We start from the raw sequence: 25,709 nt of genomic DNA on the forward strand, positions 1-25,709 counted from the left end.
ACAATAGACGTAAAACTTCTGGAAAATTTTAACTTTGAGTAAAAAGGCTCTATTTATCTGCCTGTGTATGGATGTGCATGTGTGTGTGTCTGTGAGCCAACCAAATAATTGTAATCATTCACCATGTAGTCAGATTATTATTCAGCTAAAATTAGACAAACCACCAGGCCTTCATATACGTGGCCTGAATAAGCCTCCCAGAAAGCCTGTTGCTCAGTAGCTTTAGTCATGTCCGACTCTCTGTGGCCCCAAGGACTGTAGCCCACCAGGCTCCTCTATCCACAGAATTCTTTAGGCTGGAATACTGGAGTGGGTTGTCATTTCCTCCTCCAGGGGATCTCCCCAGCCCAGGGATCAAACCTCTGTCTCTTTTGTCTCCTGCACTACAGATTCTTTACCCACTGAACCACCTGGGAAGTCCCACAGTAAGCCTATGAGGTGGGTATTAAGATTATTTCTCTTTTGGAGATAGAGGAAGTTGAGTTTCCTTCCTGAGTGGTTGAGGGTCGCATGACTACTAGGGTAGGACTGGGGTACCTGGATGCAATGACCTTTCACTGTCCTGGGAGCTAGCATTCATTCATTCACCTACCATTAATTCAATACTTCATCCATGTCGTGAGGCTTTGTATGTTGTGTTTCATGTAATTATTACAACAGCCCCACAAGACTGTGTTTATCACCATTCCCACTCTACAGAGGAGGAAGTCAAGATAGAAGTCGTCTGGGGAGCTTGTCTTTAGGAAGTGGCAATGCCATATTGTCACGGAGGATTTCTGATGCCAAAGTAGCTGCTCTTCCTACTACAGCATACTGCCCGAACACGTTTCGTAAAAAAGAACTCTGTTCTTTAAAAGTGAAAGTGTTAGTTACTCAGTCATGTCTGACTCTTTCTGACCCCGTGGACTGTAGCCTGCCCAGCTCCTCTGTCCGTGGAATTCTCCAGGCAAGAATACTGGAGAGGGTAGCCATGCACGCCTCCAGGGGATCTTCCCAACCCAGGGATTAAATCCGGTCTCCTGCTTTGCAGGCAGATTCTTTATCATTGGAACCACTAGGGAAGCCACCAAAAAAGGACAGAAGAAGAAAAACAAGTCAACAAAAACCTGACAAGTTTCAGACAAGTACAATCATAATGAAGCCAGATTTATAGTTGGACATAAAAATAAGGCTTATGGGAGAATGTGACTATGTAGGATAATGAGTAGAGTGTGGTTTCAGCTTTCTCATATCCTCCATTTAATGTTTCTTAAGATCCTGCTTCAGGGAGCTTCCTATAAGTCTAGTCTTTCCTGCAGTTTCTGCCAACATTTTCCCTGGCTAAGCATCAGAGCATTCCTTATTTGCTGCGGGACCTTTGGACATTCAGTAGGGTACAGCTCATATTCCCAGGGAGCAAAGTGAAGGAAAGCATCCTGAATAAAAGTCTGTAGAACATACTTTCTTTGATCCTTCAAAGTAAAAATGCTATTGAAGTGCACAAAATTAATTTTCCATTAATTTAAAAGATGCTAAACAACAGAAGACCATGTCTAATTACTTGGATGCCTGAATCTCATGTTGTTGACTTCATTTACTTTTGTAAAGACAAGTATTTCCATGAAACAAAATTCTTCTGCAGAAAACGTCAGTTTCCTGAGAGAGGAAACCAAATACCCAAAGCATGAAGAAGCTGAAGAAATTAAAAGATGTTCAAAGACATGCTGTCCCAGACCTAAATGGTATCTTCCAGAGACTCCTCACATTTCCTCTCAGCCTCACAGCCCTTTCTTACAGATCCTACTCTGAAAGCTGCCCCTACTGTTTTTGCTGAGACCCCTAGGGACCAACTCTACCTCCCTGGGTCCAGAGTAGACAGTAAATATTTGCTGATTTCCTAACAAATTAACACACACTTCATGGTTTAAAGCAACAAGAATTTATTATCCTACTTTTCTGGAGGCCAAAGCCCAAAATGGGTGATGAGATCAAGGTGTTGGCAAGAGCGGGTGCCTTTTGGAGGCTGTAAGGAAGATTGATTCCCTTGCCTTTTCCAGTTGTCGAGGTCACTCACATTCCTCGGCTTGTGGCCCCATTCGATCACCAGTAATGTCAGACCAAGTTGTTTCCATGCTGCCAGGTCTCTTGTTCTCCCTCATCTGCTTCCCTCTTTCACTTTTAAAGACCCTTGTGATTATATTAGGCTCACCCGCTGGTCCAGGTTAGTTTCCCCATCTCAGGGTCAGCTCACTAGCATCCTCAATTCCATCTATAATGTTGTTTCTCCTTTGCCATGTCACATAACAAGATCATGCATCCCGGGAATTAGGACACAGACACCTGTAAGGAAAAGGAAGAGTGTAGGTACAGATTGCACACCTTGATTGGCTGAATGAACAAGATCAGAAAAAAAAACAAAGCTCTGTCTAGTCATCTGTCTTTGTGGTCAAGCCAGGATTTTGAATTGACAATGATCATAGACCTAAAATTTAAAAATAACCCCAAAGACTGAAAGTTTGCATTTATCCCTTTGAAAAGTCCATTGACTATCTTGTGACTTAAAAAATAACAAATTGTAATGATAAAAGAAGATCAAATGGTTGATGTCATAGAGTATTTAAATCTCTGTGCTATAGAAATAAAAATCAAACACTATCACCAGCAAAAATAAGCTATGCAAAGACTCAAAGTCACTCTATTTTATACCTGGCTTCCTATCATGATAATATAATTAACTGACTGTGGAGATAACCCAAATTCCAGGTGTATCACTTCCTATAGTCCTTGGATGTAGATCCTCATTAGAGCAAAGTCAAAGGAACTGCACTGTTTTATCACTATCCTGCCAGGAATGCTGTTTACATATATGTGTTAGCAATACATTTTTAAGAATTCTTGTAACATACAGCTGTGAACGTGCTTCTTTCCTGCAATAACCTCATTGATGCCCATTTTAGTAGAGAGCAAAAAGCGAAGCGTTTAGTTGACAATTGCCACCCTTACTCACCTGGATGAGTTTCACATCACAAAGTATCTTGTTTTTATATGTTTTTCCCATGAAAGAAACAAAATCTTAGAGAAATGCAGCTTTCTCTATCCAATTTGAAGGGCATGTAAAAGCAGACTTTGAAATTCTTAAAGACATTTAAGGTTACTACGAGCACTTAGTATTTGGCATTCTTTCACATCAAAATAACGTTTTGGATGCAGTTTTCCCAAACCTTATCAACATCCTGATTCATTCTGATATCTGTTACATCTGCGTGACAAAATTGACTAGATGAAGAGAAACAATCACCTTATTTGGAATTTAGAATCTTACATGATCCCTCTAATATAATGTTGGTTTTGAAAGTCCTTCTTTATCAAGTTTCCTTTTGAGATTTTATTGTTGTGGATGACTTCTAGGTTTTAAAGCACAGTTGAAAGTTGCTCTCTTCCTCCCCCCAAAAAGTGCATGCTTTTGCTCCATCACTTTAGTCATGGTCTGACTCTTTGCAACCCCATGGACTGTACCCTGCCAGGTTCTTCTGTCCTTGGGATTCTCCAGGCAAGAACACTGGAGTGGGTCGCCATGCCCTTCTCCAAGGGATCTTCCCAACCCAGGGATCAAGCCCCTGTCTCTTACGCCTCCCGCATCAGCAGGGGGGTCTTTACCACTAGCATCACCTGGGAAGCTCCCCAAGAAGTGGGTTCCAGTTAAATTTCTAATCATTGTCACATAGCTTGTATTTGTGGACCCTTGTCACCTGCCATTCATGCAGGCATATTTCTGAAAGCCATCAACTTTAGCCAGTAATTTCCCATCTCCCAGTTTATCCTTCTTCTTGTTACAATTTAAATTACTCAGTTAAGAACACCATGCACTATCTTATTTACTTTAATACTAAGAAAACTATCCTCAATTTACAGATAAAGATGATGAGGCTAAGAAGAATTAATATACTTAAATTTTACTGGTAGTAGTGGTGGAGGAGGGACTTTGACCCAGGCTACCCAAGGCCAACATCTGTGACTTTGAACCAAGTAAATAAACCCGACCACTTCTACTAGCTAGTATGTTTCTGGCTTATTCTTTTATAAAGAAATGCAATAAAGTAATTATTAAATATTTAATATGCTCTATGGAAGAATAAGATCTTTTCAGAAGCTACCCTAAACTGTCATGCATCATTACTGGCATACTTTTAACTTTGTTAATAACTTAAGTATATCTTTGTTGTTGTTCCGTTGCTAAGTCATGTTCAACTCTTTGAGACCCCATGGACTGCAGCACACCAGGCTTCCCTGTCCTTCATTTTCTTCCAGAGTTTGCTGAAATGCATGGCCATTGAGTCGTTGATGTTATGGTAGCAAACAATTTGAAATAAGCAATTCAAGGAAATTCAAGAAAAATTTCAGTCTCTAGATCTTGTAAAATGACAGAATTTTCCCTTTATTTCTCCTTGAATTTTCTAGATTTTACTGTCTGGTTTCAAAAATCACAAATAGATACACTATGGGACTATGTATCATTTTGATCTTTTAAAATTTAAGCAGGTATGTTATATAATTGTATTTATAGGTGACATATTCAAAATTGATTTTAATTATAGTGAAATACCATAATCTAAAATTTACCATCTTAGCTATTTTAAATGTACAGTACTGTTAGTTTTATTCACACTGTTGTGCAACAGACCTCCAGTACTTTAATCTTTGCAAAACTCTATCCCTATTAACTAAAAAAAAAAAAAAAATCACCATTTTCCCTCTCCCCTCACCCCTTGGCAACCACCAATTTATTTTCTATCTCGATGAATATGACTACTTCATATACTCCATAGAAGTGAAACCATACACTGTTCCTCTTTTGTCGCCAATTGATTTTACCACAAGCTTCATCCATGTTGTAGCATGTGACTGCACTTTTCCCTCTTTTAAGGCTGAATCTACCCTTTGTATGTGTGCACTGCCTTTTGTTTATTCATTCATCTGGGTGTGTCGTTGGTTTGCTTCTGCCTCTTAGCTATTGTGAATAATGCTGCTATGAATGTGAGTGTGCAAGCATCTCTCTTTGAGGCCATGCTTTCAATTCTTTGGATCATATGCTAATTCTAGTTTTTATTTTTAAGGAAGCTCCATACTGTTTTCCATCGTGGCTGTACCATTTTCCTTTCCTATCAACAGTGCACAGGGTTTCAATATTTTCAGATCCTCACCAACCCTGACTTACATGCACCAGAGTGAAACTGTACTTCTCCTGACACTATTTACAAAAATTATCTCAGAATGGATTCAAGACCTAAAGGTAGAACCTAAAAGTATGCAATTCTTAGTAGAAAACAAGGGAAATTCTGCACAATACTGGATTTGACAATAATTTCTTGGACATGATACCAAAAGCATAACAAGACAATATGAATAGAATCCAAAGAGCCAATTATGTGTTACAACATTTTGGCCATAGAGACAATTATTCGTTTGTTAGGGCAGGATTATGATCTTCAGCAATGCTCTACCTGTTCTGAGGGTTTGCTTGAATTTAACATTTATATTCATCTGAAGTCTTATTATTTATTTGTTTTCTTCTACTCCTATTTCTTTTCTGCTTGGAGGGCATGATACAGAATTCTCCTCTGCTCAGAGAATTAAATACTTCAAAAAGCAAGTTAATACATTCTTAGTGTGCCCAAGATGGTACATACAATACAGGCCAAATAGATCTTGTTGAGTGTCTGACTTAGTTTTACAAATGAGAGAAGCTGTAGCTCTTGATATGAATGGATGGAACTGAATCTTTATGCTTTGGTTATTTTTAATCAACCTTTTACTCTAAGAAGACCATTTCAGGCCACATGTAAATGTATAAAAAAATACTGAAATGTTAAGACCTTGACTTTCTCAGAGTAAATTGTCAAATATATTATAATCTATCAAGCATTGAATGTATCTGAAGTTAATTTGATGATTCCAGAGGGTTACTCACAAGGAAAATTAAGAGTGCAATTTAAAACAATAATTTTTGAAGCAGCAAAATTTGTATTTTCTTCTTTATATTCAATATTTTAATACTTATAAAGATATTACTTACATCTGAAGATGTCTTTATAGTTATAATGTCACATGAAGGAAAACATACAAATTAATAAATAATACTCATTCTTTAAGTATGTTGGTTGCTCTGCCATACAATTTTGGCTTTTATGTAGTTTTTGTGCTATCAAATCACTTAATAGCTCAAAAGAGTGAGATAAAGAAGTTCAGAGGTTTCCCTGAAGTAATTTAAGTTTGAATCTATACAAATCAAGAGATTGTGCTTTCTCACTAGAAATATATTTCCTTAGAACAGGAGGTGTTTCCTTAAAGTTAAGACAGCCTGGGAAACAGATGCAGAGATGCAAAGATGAATTGTTAGTCTTATCTAAGAAACACGAGATCTCACCACTTCAAACAAAAAATAAATTGTTTTTATGCATATTTTCATCTCTGTATGTTAATTATCTTCTTAGTCAACCAAAGATCTATCTAATTTGAATGTCAAATACTACTTTAGGTATTACTAATTGCAGATTGTAAGTCAGATTTTATTATAAGACTTTTGGTTTTACATCTTTCATAGGAAATACAATTTAACTCCAGTTTTGCCTACTTGCAGGGGCTTGTAAATCTATTGCTAAAAAATGTTTAGAAGTATTGACTGGTTGATTATTGATTACTGTTAGCAAACCACTGGCCTGGAATACACCTAAATCAATCTTCATGCTTGCCTGCTTTGACTACCAATTCCACCACAGACAGATTTATTTACAAAGGCAATGCTTTAAGATTTTAGATTAACTTTAGGATAGCTGTGCTTGACAGTGTTAGAGCACAGTTATTTTTTAAAAAATTATGAAAGGACTACAGTATACTGTAGTCAGAGTATACTCTGAGAACCAAGAATTCAGAATGGGTATTGTGTGCTTTGATTTGTATATGAGAAATGTGTTTCTCAAAAGGCATAATGATATTATACATTCAGTGTAGGCATGACTTTTCCATAATTGATGTGGGCAGAGATGGGATTAATAATAAAAGAAAAAATCTCCTATCACTATAAAATTACTCCTCCTATTCTATAAAAATCATCCTATCTTGTAAAATCACTGCAGATGGTGACTGCAGCCATGAAATTAAAAGATGCTTGCTTCTTGAAAGAAAAGCTATGACCAACCTAGACAGCATACTTAAAAGCAGAGACATTACTTTGCCAACAAAGGTCCGTCTAGTCAAAGCTATGGTTTTTCCAGTAGTCATGTATGGATGTGAGAGTTGGACTGTAAAGAAAGCTGAGGGCCAAAGTATTGATGCTTTTGAACTGTGGTGTTGGAGAAGACTCTTGAGAGTCCATTGGACTGCAAGGAGATCAAACCAGTCAATCCTAAAGGAAATCAGTCCTGAGTGTTCATTGGAAGGACTGATGCTGAAGCTGAAGCTCCAATGCTTTGGCTAGCTGGTGCGAAGAGCTGACTCATTTGAAAAGACCCTGATTCTGGGAAAGATTGAGGGCAGGAGGAGAAGGGGATGGCAGAGGGTGAGATGGTTGAATGGCATCACCGACTCAATGGATTTGAGTTTGAGCAAGTTCCATGAGTTGATGATAGACAGGGAAGCCTGGCATGCTGCAGTCCGTGGGATCTCAGTCAGACATGACCGAGCAACTGAACTGAACTGCACTGCAAACCTCCTAGAAATTTAACAGGGCTTGAATAATATTTAAAACATTCAATCATTTTGATGTATAGCCAATCCATAAATTCTAACTCTGGGGCACTGTATTTTAAAGCTTAAAGAGACTACATATTCTAGTTCCCTTACTTTACAAATGGTGCAACTAAAGATCAGAAAAATAAAATAATCAATGGCCAAGTGAGGATTGAAACTAGGTAGGGTCCCTGGCAGAAGAGATACTTTTATTTCAACCATCACATTCCAAAGTAGCAATTTGGTACAGATACTGCTGGAAGGTCTTTTCTGAAAATGCTCTGTAAAATAGGATTCTTGTTCTGTAAGAATAACCTGGATCGTGAATGCTCCAACCTCTGAGCTCTGTAGTCCATTGATCTACTTGAAAACTTTGGAAGGAGACAGGGAATACTAGTTCCCCGTGGACTTTTGAAGAGAATTTGAATACAGGAGAAATGGCAGCCTTTCCATGGAGAATGGGCAGCAGATGACAAAATGGAAAAGAGATTAGGAAAGTAGATGATTAAAAAATTATTTACAGAAAACCAAAGGAAGCTGGGGTTGAATATGGGATTGGGGTTAATTAGGGGTCTTGAATGAGTGATGTATTCAGTATGAGTTACCTTATTAATTAGGCAACCTTGGGACCAATCACATGACATTGCGGTAAAGAGTGAAATTAGCTCACTGCCTGAATCTTTTCTTAAAACCATCAGAGTCAGCTAGTGCAGTGTTGAACTAAGCTGAATGAACTTTTGCAGGGTTTGGCTATTGATGTGGTTTTTCTCTAAGGGTACAAGTTAAGGAACATACATATCATTTATTCCCTATTGAAAGTGAAAGTCGCTCAATTGTGTCCTACTCTTTGCAACCCCATGGACTATAGAGTCCATGGAATACTCTAGGCCAGAATACTGAAGTGGGTAGCCTATCTCTTCTTCAGGGGATCTTCCCAACCCAATAATTGAACTGGGGTCTCCTGCATTGCAGGCAGATTTGTTACCAACTGAGCCGTCAGGGAAGCCCTACTAAAACTGGGTAATTGTTGTGAAGTGTTGTAACTATTGTGTGAGTTGAGTTAAAAATTTTTGTAGCATGAATTATGGCAAAGACTTGAATGCAATAGTTGCCAATTAATATGTAAATGACTCCAAGCAGCAAGCCAGTTTAATCATCAATTTCATTAAAAATTTTTTGTAGAAGTACACTCTCTGATTGTCTGAAAGCTCAGTTCATTAATTTTTAAGAGTATCTAGAAGTTTGAAATACAGGTAAGGAGAAAAAGGAAGGAAAAATTCTAGTTATTTATCTTTTTTTCCATTTATTTATGTTGAACTTTTTATATTGACCCTGTAACCTTCTTTCCATAATCACTTAGATTATCTTAACACTATGCTTCTGAAGCTTTTGAAATTCAGAAGTTTATATAAACAACCTCTGGAGAAAGAAACACAATGGTAATGTGACAAAGGACATACTAATTGGCAGGGTCTTAAGAAGTCACTAAAAATAAATTCCACAGTGTGAGAACTGTCATCTTTTAGGCAAGTAGTTTTCAATTCTTTGAACATTTACTTTATTGAACTATTGAGACAAAGGGGTGTAGTAGTCAATTTAGCTATGACTTTAAAATGTAAGACAGCATGAGTATAGCAGATATGGCAGAAAAAAAAAAATCTTCCTGGTCTGAACCTCATTCATTATAAGAGCTAATGTACAATTGAATCTCTGCTGTACTTTATTCTCTTTGCTTTTCAGGCATTAGCTCATTTAATTTTCCAACTCTATGAAATATGTAACATTATCCCCATTGTATAGAGAAGGAAACTCAAGGATGTTAAGTAGCTCTTCCAAGTCCCAGTGAGCTGGGTTTTGTGTGTAAGCACAGTGATAAGAAGCTTTCTATGACCAGGATGATATCTATGGTTATTGTGATCTCAACAGGCACAGTATGTAGAGAATCTGAAATAACTGGGAAAGGCCTTCTAGCTCTAGCTCAGGTGCTCTGATAGAGAATCCTTACGTTTAAGGGCAAATTCAGACACACAGCCTTCAAAGCGTGAAGAGAGGGATAAGGGCCTGCAGTGGACATTCAACCATCTTTACTAAGTGGCTTATACTCTGGTTTTTCTTCAGATCCTATAAATCTTTTGCCTTTTACTAAGTGACTTTTCTGAACCCTTTGTAAAGAAACAATGACCCCTCCACAGGAATTACAGTCCTTAGGATATCAACTCTTGCAGCTTTGTGGAACGTTTAAGGCTATTTTGAAGAGAAACTCAAGAAAGAAGTCAAAAAGAGTTTTCTTCTATTTGTGTTAGGGAGATAAGCATGTTTACACTCTGTCAACTTTCCTCCATTGTAATCTTGGAAGTAATTAAGTTCATTATATTGTTTTAACATAGAATTGCCTTGTGTTGACAAAATGTTCTGAGAGTTGGCTTGCTAACCCTGTTCAACAAACCAACTGAAAGGGCTATACATTATGTATTTTACCTCCAGAGGACTCCTGTGAGTGAGGTTGCATTTAAAAAGTATGCCCCTCAAACCCTAGTTGAAGTGAAAAGCTAACAGATTTCATATACAGACAGGATGAGACTACATTTATGATGCTTTGAGTTGATTTTATTCTACCTGATTTTGGATCGCTAAACAAATAATAGAAAAACAAACATTACAACCTGCTCTTCAAAAAGAAAGAGCGTTGCCAAAGTTGCCTGCAACCAAACCAGGTTCATTGGTCAAACCCTGAGATGCCAAGACTTTTTGGCGGCAAAGATTTTTTTTAGGAGGTGGGCAATGGGAAAGAGGGAGAACAAGCTTCAGATCTGCCTGCATGGAAGCGAGGGGCTTAAAGTATTTATGAGAAAAGGAAATAGGGTGATCTGAGGGGTAGGGAGCTTGGGTAGAAGTGATCGAGATAAGAACAAAGTGCAGCTAAGCCACAGACTTCACAGACGGATGTTCAGAGAATGGCTGGGCCAGCAGGTTCAGAGGGTGGAGGTTTGGATTCTCTGATGTCAAAAAGTCACCAATATGAGGATTGCACACGCACAGTTGGAGAGTCAGTGAGGCTAACCAATCGTAACTGGCTTGAGCTCCAGTTGTTCATAGCCAACTCTGAGCTTGTGAAGAATAACTCTGGCAGCCATCTTTATTGTTTCTAGGCTATGTGATGACAAGTTTTTGTGAAACAAAGCCAGTTTGGGCTTTATCAGTTACAGTTCATTATTTGTTAAGCAAGTAGCAGTTTTAAAGAACAGTTTGTAATTTTTTTTTTTCACTTCAACTAGAGCTTGAGGGGTGTGTTTTTTGAAATGCAGTCTCATTCCCAGGAGTTTCTTGGAGCTAAAATACATAACAGGGTCTAACTGATGACTCTTCTCGGTTTCAGATCTTGAATAAAATGTTGTTTTTGTGGGTGTCTAAGTGTGTGTGTTCCACAAAGAATTCATCTGTATTTATTCTAGGAAATAATTTTGAATCTGTGCAATTTCCTCACCCTGACTTTAAAAAAAAAATCTTAGAAGTTTAGAAAGTTTATCCACAGTGTTTTCCAAAACTTAAAAAAAATTGCACTTCCTTTATATTGATTTGTCCTTTCAAAAATCTATATATTTCTGTAGCACATTATTTTGAAAGAATGTGATCATCATTACACTGGCAGCATTTTCTTGTTAGCATTATAGAACAAGAGAAGAAGCTTCTTGACAATTTCCAGCCATGGAAAATGAATAAAAGAAAAGGGAATATGTGTGAATCCGATTGTACCCTAACCGCACCAAAATTTTTTAGTTTGTTGGCTGGTGAGTACATCTTCTTCTGCTATAATTCCACTCTCCTATTTCCTTGGGGATAGCAAAGAAGAAATGAACCAATCCTCTAGTGAAATATGAAGCCACAACTCAGTCAATCCAAAGTCTCCAGTTCATGTTAGAAAAATCTTAAAAAGTAAAGAAGGTATTGAGTTTGTCTTAGTAACATGAATCTTCCCTGGTGGCTCAGATGGTAAAGAATCTGCCTGCAATGCAAGAGACCCGGGTTCAATCCTTGGGTTAGGAAGATCCCCTAGAGAAGGAAATGGCAACCCACTCCAATATTCTTGTCTGGAGAATTCCATGGACAGAGGAGCCTGGCAGGGCGCAGTCCGAATGGTTGCAAAGAGTTGGACATGACTGAAGAGACTTAGCATGCGTGTATGCAAAAATTATCAAGGTTAAAATTTCCCACCAATCATGTTTTCTTTTTTTAAAAAAATTATTTTATAAGTTCCTATATATTTTTAACATGAGTTCTTTGTTAGTTATATTTATTGCAGGTATCTTGTCCTTCTCTGTGACTTTCTTAATGATGTCTTCTGATAAACAGAGGTTCTTAATTTTATTACAGTCTGTTTTCTGTGCTTCCTCTTATGGGTAGTACTTTTTGTGGTCTGCTTATGAAAATCGTATCCACTAGAAAGTCATAAAAATATTTTCCAATATTATTTTCTAGAACGTCTTATTTCTTTCACATTGGTCTTTAATGCAACCAAAGTGGAGTATGTTGTAAGGAAGCATTAATCTTAACAGTTACCACTATGAATTTAATTGACTAAGCATTATTTCTTTAAAAATACAGTTACATCACCATTGTTTAGAGTAGTAGCTTTGCCATAAATCAAGAGCTTGTACATGTGTGAGCTCGTTTCTGACTTCTTTTCCTATTCACTGTCATATGTGTTTATCTTTAGTTCTGTCTTAATTACTGTACCTTTATGATGCATATTGAAATCTGGTAATGTAGATCCTCTGATTTGTTTTTCTTCTTCAATATTATTTGAGTATCTGTTGGCTATTTGCATTTTCATAAATTTTATAATCAATTTGTTGATTTCTATGAAAAATCCTGCAGGGATTATAATTGGGATTACTTGAATTCTATAGAACACTTGAGGGATAATAGACATCCTTAGGATACTGAATATCTTTCATTTATTAGGTCTTTAAAAATTTCTCCAAATAATGTTTCTTGGTTTTCTGTATAGAGTTTCACATGTTAAAGTATTGCTAAATATTTGATATATTTGATGCAATTGTATGTGGTATAATTGAAAATTTTAATTTTTAATTTTGGCATAGAAATTTACAATGTATTTTTATGTATAGACCTTAAACTCTGTGGCTTTTCTAAATTCATTTATTAGTTCCAATACTTTCCCTATATATTAATTTGCATTTGGTTGATAATACAATCTATAAATAATGACTTCTGTCTAATCCTTATACATTTTATTTTTCTTGCTTTACTATATTTGCTAGAATCTACTTCCTATTAATGTTAAATAAAAGTGTTGATAAGTGCCATCTATCTCTTTTCCAGTGTCAGGAAGAAAGCTTTCAATACTTCACTGTTAAATATGATTTGTTACAGGTTTTGTAAATCCTCTCTATCATATTATTGAAGGTCCATTCTATCACTAGTTAGGAGTTTTTCAAATGAAAATGTATGCTGAATTTTGTCAAAATGTTTTTGTGTCTATTGAGATAATGATAGTTTACCCTTTATTTTATGAATGTAGTAAATTACATTGCTTGAAATTTGAAATTCTTTTCCTAGAAAAAAACTTACTTGGTTGTGACAAATTATTATTTTTATGTATCACTGGATTAGATTTCTACTATTATTATTTTCATTATTATCCTAGAGATAATACATGCATTCTTGGTTTATTAAAGTCTAAAATAAATGAGTAATTTTACCACTTTTTGGATAATCTAAGGAGGTTAGAATGATTAATTTATTTTTCACCTCCTTTTTCTTTTTCTTCAATTGTTGGTATATATTTTAGTTTTGCATATATTTTATTATACAAACCTTTAAATATGTTGTTATATATACATTTAATGTTCATTTAGATTAGTTGATTGTATATTTATTTTTTATTCTCATGCTTTTGTTTGGAATCATTTTTTTTTTTTCCTGCTTAAAGAAATCCCTTTAGCATTCCTTTTGGTGTGGACCTGCTGGTAACATATTTTTTTAGTTTTTGTTTGTATGAAAATATTTTAATTTAATCTTCACTTTGGAGGATATTTTTGTCAGATACAGACTTCTAGGAGGCTGTTTATTTTCTTTCAGCATTTTGAGAATGTCATTTGTTGTCATCTGGCTTCCAATATTTCACTGTGAAATCAGCTGTCAGTCTCATTATGTTCCTTAAAGCAATGTTTTCTTTTTCCTCAACTATCTGAGATTCTTTGTCTTTTTGAAAATCTTTTATATGTCAAGATGTGATATTCTTTGAAATTATCCTATTTGGGCACTACTGTATTTTATGAAGGCTTCCCAGTGGCTCAGTGGTAAAGAAAACATCCACAATGCAGGAGCTGAAGGAGGTGTGGGCTCTATCCCTGGGTTGGGAAGATCCCCTGAAGTAGGAAATGGCAACCCAGTATTCTTGCCTGGAGAATCCCATGGACAGAGGAGCCTGCGACCCAGTCCAAAAGTGTGACAAAGAGTTGGACATGACTGAGCAACTGAGCACAGTATTTCATGAATCTGTGACTTGTTTTTTATACCATTTTGGAAAATTTTGCCTATTATCTCTTCACACATTGCTTCTGTTCCACTCTCTATCCATCTAGGACTCTAATCACAAGTAGTTGAGATCTTTTCACAGTATCCCACATGTCTCTTATGCTCTTTTCTGCGATTTCTCATATTTTTTATTTTTTTCTTCTTGTGCTTCAGTCAGGAATCTTTTTTTCTGACTTATTTCCTAATTTCTCTTCAGCTGTTAATCCCATCTATTGGTGTCTTATGAAGTGTGAAAGTCACTCAGTCATGTCCTATTCTTTGTGACCCCATGGACTGTAGCCTGCCAGACTCCTCTGTCCATGGAATTCTCCAGGCAAGAGGACTGGAATGGGTAGCCTGTTCCTTTCTCCAGGATATTTCGCCAACCTAGGGATTGAACCCAGGTCTCCCGCATTTCAGGAGATCCTTTATCATCTGAGCCATGAGGGAAGTCTACACTGATGTCCTAATTATAGTTATTATTTTTGGTTCCTTTTTATGACTGAGTAATACTCCATTGTATATACGCACCATCCTGGAGGAGCGCCTGGTGACTCATTACTGTATCCTTGACTAGGAAATCCCACGGAGAGAGGAATGGGGCGGGCTACAGTCCATGGGGTAACTGACAGTCAGACACCAGGGAGCGACTAACACTTTCACTTTCAGTGTTACTTCCAGAGGCTTCATTTTTCTTTTAGTTGAAAGGATAGGTGCAGATAATTTAATCCAGACAGGGACTGAGTTGATTAGAAGGGTTTGGATCTTCATGAGAGCCCTTTTGTTTCTGGTCATTCTCATTCTGAAGATGAAACCCATTTGGGGTTTCAACTGACAATCCTGAGCTATTTTGTCTGCTTCTTATTGCATCTGACTGTAGTTCCATCCCTCATCCCATAAAACTCCGAGAACATTTGCTCAGCATCTTCATCTATGAGTGGACTCGCACAGTCGTGTCCGACTCTTTACGACCCCATGAACTGTAGCCTACCAGGCTCCTCTGTCCATGGGATTTTCAAGGCAATAGTACTGGAGTGGATTGCCATTTCCTTCTATAGGAGTTGGCAAATGCCTCAAGGAAAAGTGAAACTAAAGGTTAGGTTCATTTCTCTACACATCCCTTTTTTCTGGAATTTTGGCCCCTCAGAATCTTGGGGGGAGGAAGAAGGTCTGGGGTGGACGTGGAAGTAGTTAAGGGAGACCTCAGCAAGCCCAGAACAGTCTTTCTTCTCTGGCAAGAGTAAGACATATGAGTCGTGTGGTTTTTCTCATCCCCTGCTGGGTCATAAATGCTGATGGCCAGAGCCACCAGCTCCTTACCAGGGCCTAGAACAGAATTGCTGAACTCTTTGTTTCCCGTCCCAAGGTGTTCCTGAATATGAATTTTATAGCAGAGTCTAGAAAAATGTGGAACATTTAGTTATAGGGAAGCAGATTAAAAATAAATTGTGTGGTCTCAGCTTGGGCTGAGGCTGTGTTCATCTCAGGAGGCAGACATATCTGGAGGAGATTGCCTTCTGTCTTCAGGAAGGGTTAAAAACTGTCCTGGGGAGATGTATATATACACATACACACACACACACACACACGTATCTGCTCTTTTTCAAGTTCTTTCCCTACTTAGGTTATCAAATATTGAACAGGGTTCTCTGTGCTATACAGTAGGTCCTGGTTAGTTATCTATTTTAAATATAAAAACATGTGTATATCATCACAAACTCCCAATCTATCCCTATCTCTGACCTTTCCCCCTGGAAACCATAAATTTGTGCTTTAAGTTTCAATTTAAGTCTGTGAGTCTGGTTCTATTTTATAAATAAATTCATTTCTATCATTTTTTTAGATTCTACATATAAACAATATCATATGATATTGTCTTTCTCTGTCTGACTTACTTCACTTAATACTATAATCTCCAGGTCCATCCGTATTACCACAAATGGCATTGTTTAATTCTTTCTAATGGCTGAGTAATATTTCATTGTATATATGATGATCCCCTGGAGAAAGGAAAGGCTGCCCACTCCAGTATTCTGGCCTGGAGAATTCCATGACTGTATGGTCCAGGGAGTTGCAAAGAGTTGGACACAACTGAGTGACTTTCACTCTGGACCGTATCTTCTTTATCCATTCATCTGTTAACAGACACTTAGGTGGTTTCCATGTCTTGGTTATTGTAAACAGCGCTGCAATGAACACTGGGATGCATGTATCTTTTTGAATCATGTTTTTCTCTGGATATATGCCCAAGAGTGGGATTGTTGGTAGTTCTATTTTTAGTTTTATAAGGATCCTCAGTACTGCTCTCCATAATGGCTGCACCAATTCACATTCCCACCAAGAGTGTAGGAGGGTTACTTTTTCTCTGTACCCTCTCCAGCACTTATTGTTTGTATATTTTTGATGATGACCCTTCTGACTGGTGTGAGGTGATATTTCATTGTAGTTTTGATTTGTATTACTCTAATTCTTAGCCATGTTGAACATCTATTCTTGTGCCTGTTGGCCATCTGTATGTCTTCTTTGGAGAAATCTATGTTTAGGCCTTCTGCTCATTTTTTTATTATTTTTTTTATTTTTTTAATTTTTTTTTTTAAATATTATTTTATTAGTTGGAGGCCAATCACTTTACAACATTTCAGTGGGTTTTGTCATACATTGACATGAATCAGCCCATTTTTTTATTTTTTAAAAAATATTGAACCACATAAGCTGTTTGTAAATTTTGAAGGCTAAGCCCATGTTGATTGCATTGTTTGTTAGTATTTTCTCCCATTCTGTGGGGTGTCTTTTCATTTGGTTAATGGTTTCCTTTGCTGTGCAAAAGTTTTTGAGTTTAATTAGGTCTCATTTATTTATTTTATTTTTATTTCCATTATTCTAGGAGATGGTTTGAGAAAGATATTGCAGTGATTTATGTCAGAGAGAGTTCTGCCTACGTGGAAAGAGTTTATTTAAAAGAAAGATATAGGGCTTCCCAGGTGGTACTAGTGGTAAGAACCCTCCTGCCAATGCAGGAGATGTAAGAGACACGGATTCAGTCCCTGGATTGGGAAGATCCCCAGAAGGAAGGCATGGCAACCCATTCAGTATTCTTGCTCAGACAGTCACATGGACAGAGGAGCCTGGTGGGCTACAGTCCATAGGGTCACAAAGAGTTGGACAGGACTAAGGTGACTTAGCATGCTGAGTCTGAAATAAGGTCACACTTGAGGGGTGGGGTACAGAATCCCCTAGCACGTCCTCCAGCACAAGCTGGTCTGCCAGCCTTGGTTGCCATAGGTGGTTTGCTTGTGCCAGTCTTTGCTTCCACCCCCTTGCTGATGCTCTCTGAAACTGCCTGATGCCTCATTAGTGCCGTGCTTCCTACGCCCACCTTAGAGCAACAATGTCAAAGCTACATGGATTATTGTCTGATGTTCCCAAAGTCATCGTCCCTTGAGGTGCATAAGGCATTTGTTTCATCTTCTCAAGTGGATTTCCTACTTTATCCCTTAGGACCTTAACAAAGCTTGTACCCCGAATCTCACATAGTCCTTCCAATCGGCCCCCCAGCATCTCCATCTTTCATTTCCCCTCTGGTACCCAAGTTCTTTTCTAAAAGCTTCATCATCTTCTTTTATCCAAAAGCAAAGTCCTTGTACTAATAAGCTTAGGCAAGTGCTACTGTTTCAAACAGCTGACTGCCTCTCCAGTGTGCTCTGTGTAACTAAAGATAATCCCAAATGCCAAGAGTGTGTCAGTAGCAGAGATCACGCTCCAGTTTCAAACTGGGATTCTTGTATCATAAACCTTTGCCATAACAGTAATCTCTAACCTTCTTAATAGATTCTTTTTAAACTCATTATAGCATGTTATAAATGCATCTATTGCCCCCAAAGCTGCAAGATCTGTATTAAGATACATGACTATTATTAGTTGTGTGTCACCTTGAAAGAGTTTGTTGCACTCAGTCAGAATAAAGGCTAACCTTCTGCTTTCATCCACACAAAAAAAATCCATGCAAATTCCATGAAATTAGAAAGTTTATGATATTTAATCTAGTATGGTGGTGTTAGACTAGGAATACATCGATTTCCTTTTATGATAAAGCAAGATTAAATCCTCTTACTAAAAATATTTTCTAAGATAAAACACAAGGCATTTGCATCAGAAACAGGTTGAAGTCCCTCATCATATGTGGATATATACAATCCAAAGGATAAAATAGCTGTGTAATGAAAAATAGCATGGTACAGTGGCAAAAAGAAACCCCACAAGCCTCAAGAGGGGAGGGGATACACATACATGCCATGAGCTCCGTGAAGTAGCTCAGGAACCTGAATTAATTATCTGAATCTTGGACTCTTCATATGCCAAGTGGGGATAAATAGCTAAAGGCACTTTGTGAAGATGAAATTGAGGTAATGCTCATAACATTTCTGATGCTTGGTAGGACAAATGAAAGGCCGTATAGTTTCTTTCATTCTTGGAAGTTTGAAGTGGAGTTGCATGACAAGTGTTTCAAACCATCTGGCACTACTACAATTCTCTTTATTGGCCTTGCAAAGTTTAATTTTAGCAAACTTGTGGAGATATGAATTTTTCTAGAATAATTTTTAGGAACTGCTTTGTAATTTTCTGGTATTTTTTTGCATCAAAAGATAGAAAAAGTTTGGTCCAGGTGGAGTTTCTATCACTTAGATTTTGATAGGTGAAAGAGAGAGTAATTTTGGGGGCACTATAAAATGGCAGATAGGTGATCGTTCTCCTGTTATTATGATGATTATCATTATTCGTGTAGAAATGTTTTTGAGAGTTCTGAAATTAAAATTCTGGCTGAAATAGTGGATGTAGAGGGGGTCCACGCTTGCTGAATACACTTGAAAATACCAGAAAAAATAACAAATAGCAAAACCAAAAATGACCCTGGACCAACCGGACAAAAAAGAGAGAAATTCTTGGATGCCATAAGCAAAGTGAGGTGAAGTGAAAGTGTTAGTGGCTCAGTTGTGTCCGGCTCTTTGCGACCCCATGGCCTGTAGCTCACCAGGCTCCTCTGTCCATAGGGCTCTCCAGGCAAGAATAGTGAGTTGCCATTTCCTTCTCCAGGGTATTTTCCGAACCCAGGAATTGAACCCAGATCTCCTGCACTGCAGGCAGATTCTTTACCGACTGAGCCACCAGGGAAGTCTAAGGAACTTAAAAGCCAGAATGTGTTCTAGGAGAGACATTTTGTAAGAAAACATGCACATCTTAGGACAAACAGAACTCCTGCAGAACAATATAAATGCACTGAACACGAACTCATAAAAAAACATCAAGGCGACAGTGAAAAAGCACCATGAGGAAGAATCAGCAAGTTCACAAACATCTCCTCTCACAAAGGCATTCTAAGAATTGCAGATATTAGAGTAATCTGAAAGAGGCTACAAATCAACTATGCTGGGAAAAATATGGAGAAAGGATAAAACCTACAGTGAAAGAAAGGGACACTAGGGAAAATTTATGGGGTAATTTTCTATATATCATCCTTTAGAAACATCTCCTCCTGGATTTCTAGTTCCTTTGCATCAACAGATATGTTTGCCCTTTAAAGACACCTGTATGTGTTTGCTAGAGCTGCTGAAAAAGAATTACCACCAGATTGAGTCTCTTAAATAGAAGATATCTGGTGGTGGTGGGTTAGTTGCTAAGTCGTGTCCGATTCTTGCGACCCCATGGACTGGAAACCTACCAGTCTCCTCTGTCCATGGGACTCTCCAGGCAAGAATACTGAAGTGGGTTGCCATTTTCTTCTCCAGGGGATTTTCCTGATGCAGGAATCAAACCAAGGTCTCCTGCAATAGAGGCAGATTCTTTACCAACTGAACTACAAGGGAAGCCCAGCAGATAGCTATTGTCTCTCAATTCTGAAGGCTAGAAGTCTGAAATCAAGGTTGGTTACTCTGAAGCATATGAGGGAGAATTTGTTCCATGCCTCTCTCTTAGCTTCTAGTGGTTTGTTGGTCATCTTTGGTGCATCTCTATTTTCGTCTTCACATGGTGTTCTCTCAGTGTGTGTCTGTCTGTGTCCAAATCTTATAAAGACACAAGTCGTATTTGACTGGGGGCCACCCTACTCTGCTGCTGCTCCTAAGTCAATGTCAGTCGTGTCCGACTTAGTGAGACCCCATAGACGGCAGCCCACCAGGCTCCTGTCCCTGGGATTCTCCAGGCAAGAACACTGGAGTGGGTTGCCATTTCCTTCTCCAATGCATGAAAGTGAAAAGCGAAAGTGAAATCGCTCAGTTGTCTCTGACTCTTCGCAAACCCATTGTAGCCTACCAGTCTCCTCCGTCCATGGGATTTCCCAGGCAAGAGTACTGGAGTGGGTTGCTATTGCCTTCTTCCACCCTACTCTAGTATGACCTTATTTTAATTAATTATATATATTGTTGCAGTTGTTCCACAGTTGCTAAGTCATCTCCAACTCTTTGTAACCCAATGGACTGAGTATGCCAGGCTCCTCTGTCCTACACTATCTCCTGGAGTTTGCCCAAAGTCATGTCCATTGAGTTGGTAATGCCATCCCCTTCTTCTTTTGCCTTCAATCTTTCCTAGCAACAAGTTCTTTACCAATGAGCTGTCTCTTCACATCAGGTGGCCAAAGTATTGGAGTTTCAGCATTAGTCCTTTTAATGAATATTCAGGGTTGATTTCCTGTAAGATTGACTGGTTTGATCTCCTTGCAGTCCATGGGACTCTCAAGAGTCTTCTCCAGCACCATGGTTTGAAAGCATCAAATCTTTGGCACTCAGCCTTCTTTATGGTCCAGCTCTCACATCCACACATGACCATTGGAAAAACCATAGATTTGACTATACGGACCTTTGTCAGCAAAGTGATGTCTCTGCTTTTTAACACACTGTCTAGGTTTGTCATAGCTTTTCTTCCAAGGAGCAAGCAGTCTTTAAATTTCATAACTGTAGTCTCTGTCTGCAGTGATTTTGGAGTCCAAGAAAATAAAATAAAATTGCATATGCAGTGACCTTATTCTTAAGTAAAATTACCTTCTAAGATTTGGAGGTTAAGTCTTCAACATAGGAATGGGGGCAGGGCACACATCAATCCATAACAGCATTCAGATAAAAAGTGGTTATTTTTAGAATTTTTCAGTCTTATTAGAGCAAGAGAACTGCAGAAATCCTCCAAACTCCTCATTCTGTACCAAAAATGGATTGCTTTTGTGTAGATAAGAGAGATATTTCAGACAACCTCCAGACTTGCATACTATGTACCATCAAGATGCAAGACCCTGCCCCACAGTAGCCAGAAAGACAGGAAGCTCCTCTATTACAAGCTCCTGGGACTTATAATGTTCAATTCAGTTCAGTTCAGTTGCTCAGTCATGTCCGACTCTTTGCGACCCCATGGACAGCAGCACATTAGGCCTCTTTGTCCATCACCAGCTCCCAGAGGTTACTCAAACTCATGTCCGTTGAGTTGGTGATGCCATCCAACCATTTCATCCTCTGTCATCCCCTTCTCCTCCTGCCATCAATCTTTCCCAGAGGGAGAACTTAAAATGTAGCTTTCAGAAAACTACTCTTGTCACTAAGTATTTTCAGAATTCTTGTGTCCAGTATAGATCTGAACAGATATCAGAATTAGTAATATATTTAATGTTTTTAAAACAATGAAAATGGACATTTAAGATATGCTCGTTTGCTTTTTAAGTCCTAGTCAATGACTGGATGAAAATATCAATAGTGACTCCAAAACATATATATATATTTTGGAGATCATTCGATTGCTATTGACCTGACACCAACCCTCTGCTGCAGTAGTCCCCCAGAGTTGCTGTGGTTGCTCATTACTAAATCATCTTTAAATAATAACATTAATAGAATTTTCTGGAAAGAAATATGGAGAGGGTCAAGTAGATATGAATATGAAGTTCTTACTAGACTACCTGAATCATAGCAACTGCTCAGCACATGCTAGCTTTTATTCTTAAAATAGAGCAGGTACCATATTAAAAAAAAATTCTTCATGATGCATTTCCCCTTCCTGGTAATATGATTTATTCAGTGGCATTCCTATGCCATTTTTTTTTTTTCCTCAAAAGAAAGAAGGGTCGACGTCCCCCTGGGAATGGAGAGTCTGTAATATAGTGAAGTCAGAAATGTAAACATAGGAGTAAATTATGTGAATGGTCTAGGAAGTGGGGAAGCCAGTTTGACCTAAAGGGAAAAGGTGGTGGGTCTGTATATGTTAGATCTTGAGGATAAAGAGGGCTTTGCTGGTGGCTCAGACGGTAAAGAATCTGCCTACATTGCAGGAGACCTGGGTTTGATCCCTGGGTTGGGAAGATCCCCTGGAGAAGGGAACGGCAAACCACTCTAGTATTCTTGCCTGAAGAATCCCATGGACAGAGGAATCTGGCGGGCTACAGTCCTTGGGGTCACAAAGAGTCAGACACGACTGAGCGACTTTCACACTTTTACATGTATATATAGAGAAAGAGGGGAATGAAGGAGAATTGGAGAGGTTCTTATCTTGCAGTTTCTATTTTCTCTATGAGGTGTGAGACAAGATCATTGGTGGAAAATTTAAAGTGGAAATGGAGTAGAGAAATTTTTTCTTTTGGCTGCATGGCAAGTGGGATTTTAGCTCTCTGATTAGAGATCAAACTCATGGCCCCTGTGGTGTAAGTGTAGAGTCTTAATCACTGAACTGAGAAAAGTCCCTGGAGTAAAGAATCTGAGAAGGTTAAAGAGCTGGAACCACTAATCCAAAGAATATAAATGTCAGACACATCAAGAAATTTCTGAGTTCAAATAGACCAAAGAGTTCAATCGAAGACACCATTTTTTAGCTGAGACCAGTAAAAACAGTGTTATTTGCTTAAGTTTATCCTATTCTGTCTTATCTTATACTCTTGGTTTTTTTTGTTTTTTTTTTTTTACTTTACCCTATTTGATTTAATTTGTAAAGGCGAAGTTGGGTGTTGTGGACACAAACTGAGAAGTGATTAGATTCGACCTGGACTGGGTGGACTGCATGGGAGCAGAGGGAAAAGGGGAAGATGAGGGAGCCTGGGGTGCAGTTGAAGCCATTGACTAACCAAGTAGGAGAGAAGGAGTTCAGACCAGGATGCTCTGACAGTGGGAAGGCAAATATAATATCTCCATGGAAGAATAATACATTTAATGTCAGGAAAGGGAAGAGGGAAATGGAAGGACAGGAGGTGTTGCCAAGAAAGTGGGAGTTTTGAATTCAAGAAGCTGGAGTTGAAGAAATTGCAAATAGTTGATCCAGGGTCTGAAATGCAGAAAATGGAGTGTCTCCAGGCAGCCAGGGGACAGGGTAAAGAAGGATGCGATCCTTAAGAAGAGGTGAAGGTGTTCACAGAGGCAAACTGTCCTTTTCCCAGTCCTAAAGTCCCTGGCTCTTCTCCTGTGAGAGTGTGATCTCACAATAGGTTGCTTTCCTTACTTCTCTCTCCTCGCCAGCCCCTGTCTGGCATGTTATATCTTTTCAAGGTCATGTAACAAATCACATTCCCAATCAGGAGCAGCACAGGGACATAAATCAATGTAATTTGTGCTTGCTTCTTTCTTCCTCAAAGACGTGTCTGAATGAAACATTACTATATATTTGAGTTACACAAATTAAATGCTGGCTTAAAAAAACTTAGTGCTTGTACTTTTTAACCTTCAAAGAACTTCGTAGATATTAAGGTCATTAATCTTTTAACACTCCTAGTGGTAGCATAATTCAGTCTTTGCGTTGAACTTGTTCAAAAGATTAGCACAGAGGGTGAGGAACTATTTGGTTACCAGATGCAATTTTCAGCTGCAAGAGCTGGTCTTGGAGATGGTATTGCTTTGGCCACTTCCGACATTTCTCACTTATTCAAAATCGCAGAGGTAGTTTTGACAGGGATTTGTATATGTTGGAGTATGAAGGGTAAACAGTAGAGGATGAAGTAAGGAGGTTCATTGTGTGTTTTGCAGGAACCATGTCCTAAGGAAGAATTAAGACCCCACAGCTGAGATGGGAATTGGTGTCCCAAAGTTCTCAAGTAGAACAAACTGGTGTCTTGTGATTAAATAGCTGAAAAATGTACAGTTGCTTCTGTTCTTGGCAGAGGTGGGGAGAACCATGAACTGCTGGGATGGATCTGCAGATGGGAAGCTTCAGGAAACAGTGCTGATGAGAAAAGGCACAGTGTAACTCTTCAGAATTTCAATAAATGAGACCAGAACAGCAACCACCGCCCACAATTTCACTCAAATCATAGTTTTTCACTTTTGTAACTTCTTGTTGGGGAGGCAAGTAGTTGCATATACCCACCTTTTCTGGAATTCCTGGCAGAAAGAAGTGCTTAGAAATCTTATTTGACATTAACGGTTCTTTCTTTTCTTTTTTATAACTTAATTTTAAAATGTTTTATTTAATAAAATTAAATTTCATTTTTTTTTGCCACTCGATTCTCATCTGGAACAGAAGCAAAAGGAACAGAGAATCAAAGTTTTTAAAAAGGAATTGAAGATGAAATTTCAATTTTTTAAGCATTTGTGTCTATGAAGAAGTAAGAACCAGGAGATGGTGATGGAGGAGTTAGATGCAGTCCCTGTCCTCTGGTCAGGGTCTGGGAGAAAGCCTTTGATGGTTCCTTGAACACAAAACTCCAATTGGTGGACACTGGAAATATGCTAGGTTTGGTGGCATTTCTTTTGTGTGTTGCTCTTCCTAAAAAGGACAGAAACTATGGAATAGACTCACAGGCAGAAAGTGAGAGCAAAGAATGATTATGTCAAGCAGCTCGTCCTTGTGAAGAATCAAAGCCAGTTACTCTTTATCTGTGGATGGCTTGACTCAAGAGACCCATGAATTCCATGTCTACTTTCCTGATCTTTCTCCTCCTGCCTCCATTCAGGATGAATAATGGAGGCAAGAGAGCAAGAGAGAAACAGATTCTTTTAATCCTGGGTATGTACAAACCCCATTGAAAATAGATCATAATTTGACCTAATTTTAAATAATCACAAGAGGCCATCCACAATGAAAAAACAGATAGTTTACAAGCATGACTGCTACGAGCTGTGAGCTATGGGAAGAAGAGTTAAGTGACTCATTAGCAAGAGGAAAAACCAGGCTTGGCAATAAATATCACCTACTACAGGGAAAATGTGTCTTGGAGACTGATATTTTTTTTTAACTCCTCAGATTATCAGTATTTAAAAACAAATGATACAATCAAAAGGTTTTTTTGCTTGCTTGTTTTTTATTTTCTGGTTTCCAGGTACAATTTCTTCCAAAGGCCCTGAGAAAGGTACTCAAATTTACCCTCCATTCTAAGTGGGAGAGATCTTTTGTGTGGGTGGCTGGGAAAGATTGTTTGGTAGTGGTTTAGTTGATAAGTCATGTCTGACTCTTGCAACCCCATGGACTGTAGCCTGCCAGGCTCCTCTGTCCATGGGACTTCCCAGGCAAGA

Source organism: Muntiacus reevesi, chromosome 13 (genome assembly GCF_963930625.1).
Source record: "Muntiacus reevesi chromosome 13, mMunRee1.1, whole genome shotgun sequence".
Taxonomy (NCBI): domain Eukaryota; kingdom Metazoa; phylum Chordata; class Mammalia; order Artiodactyla; family Cervidae; genus Muntiacus; species Muntiacus reevesi.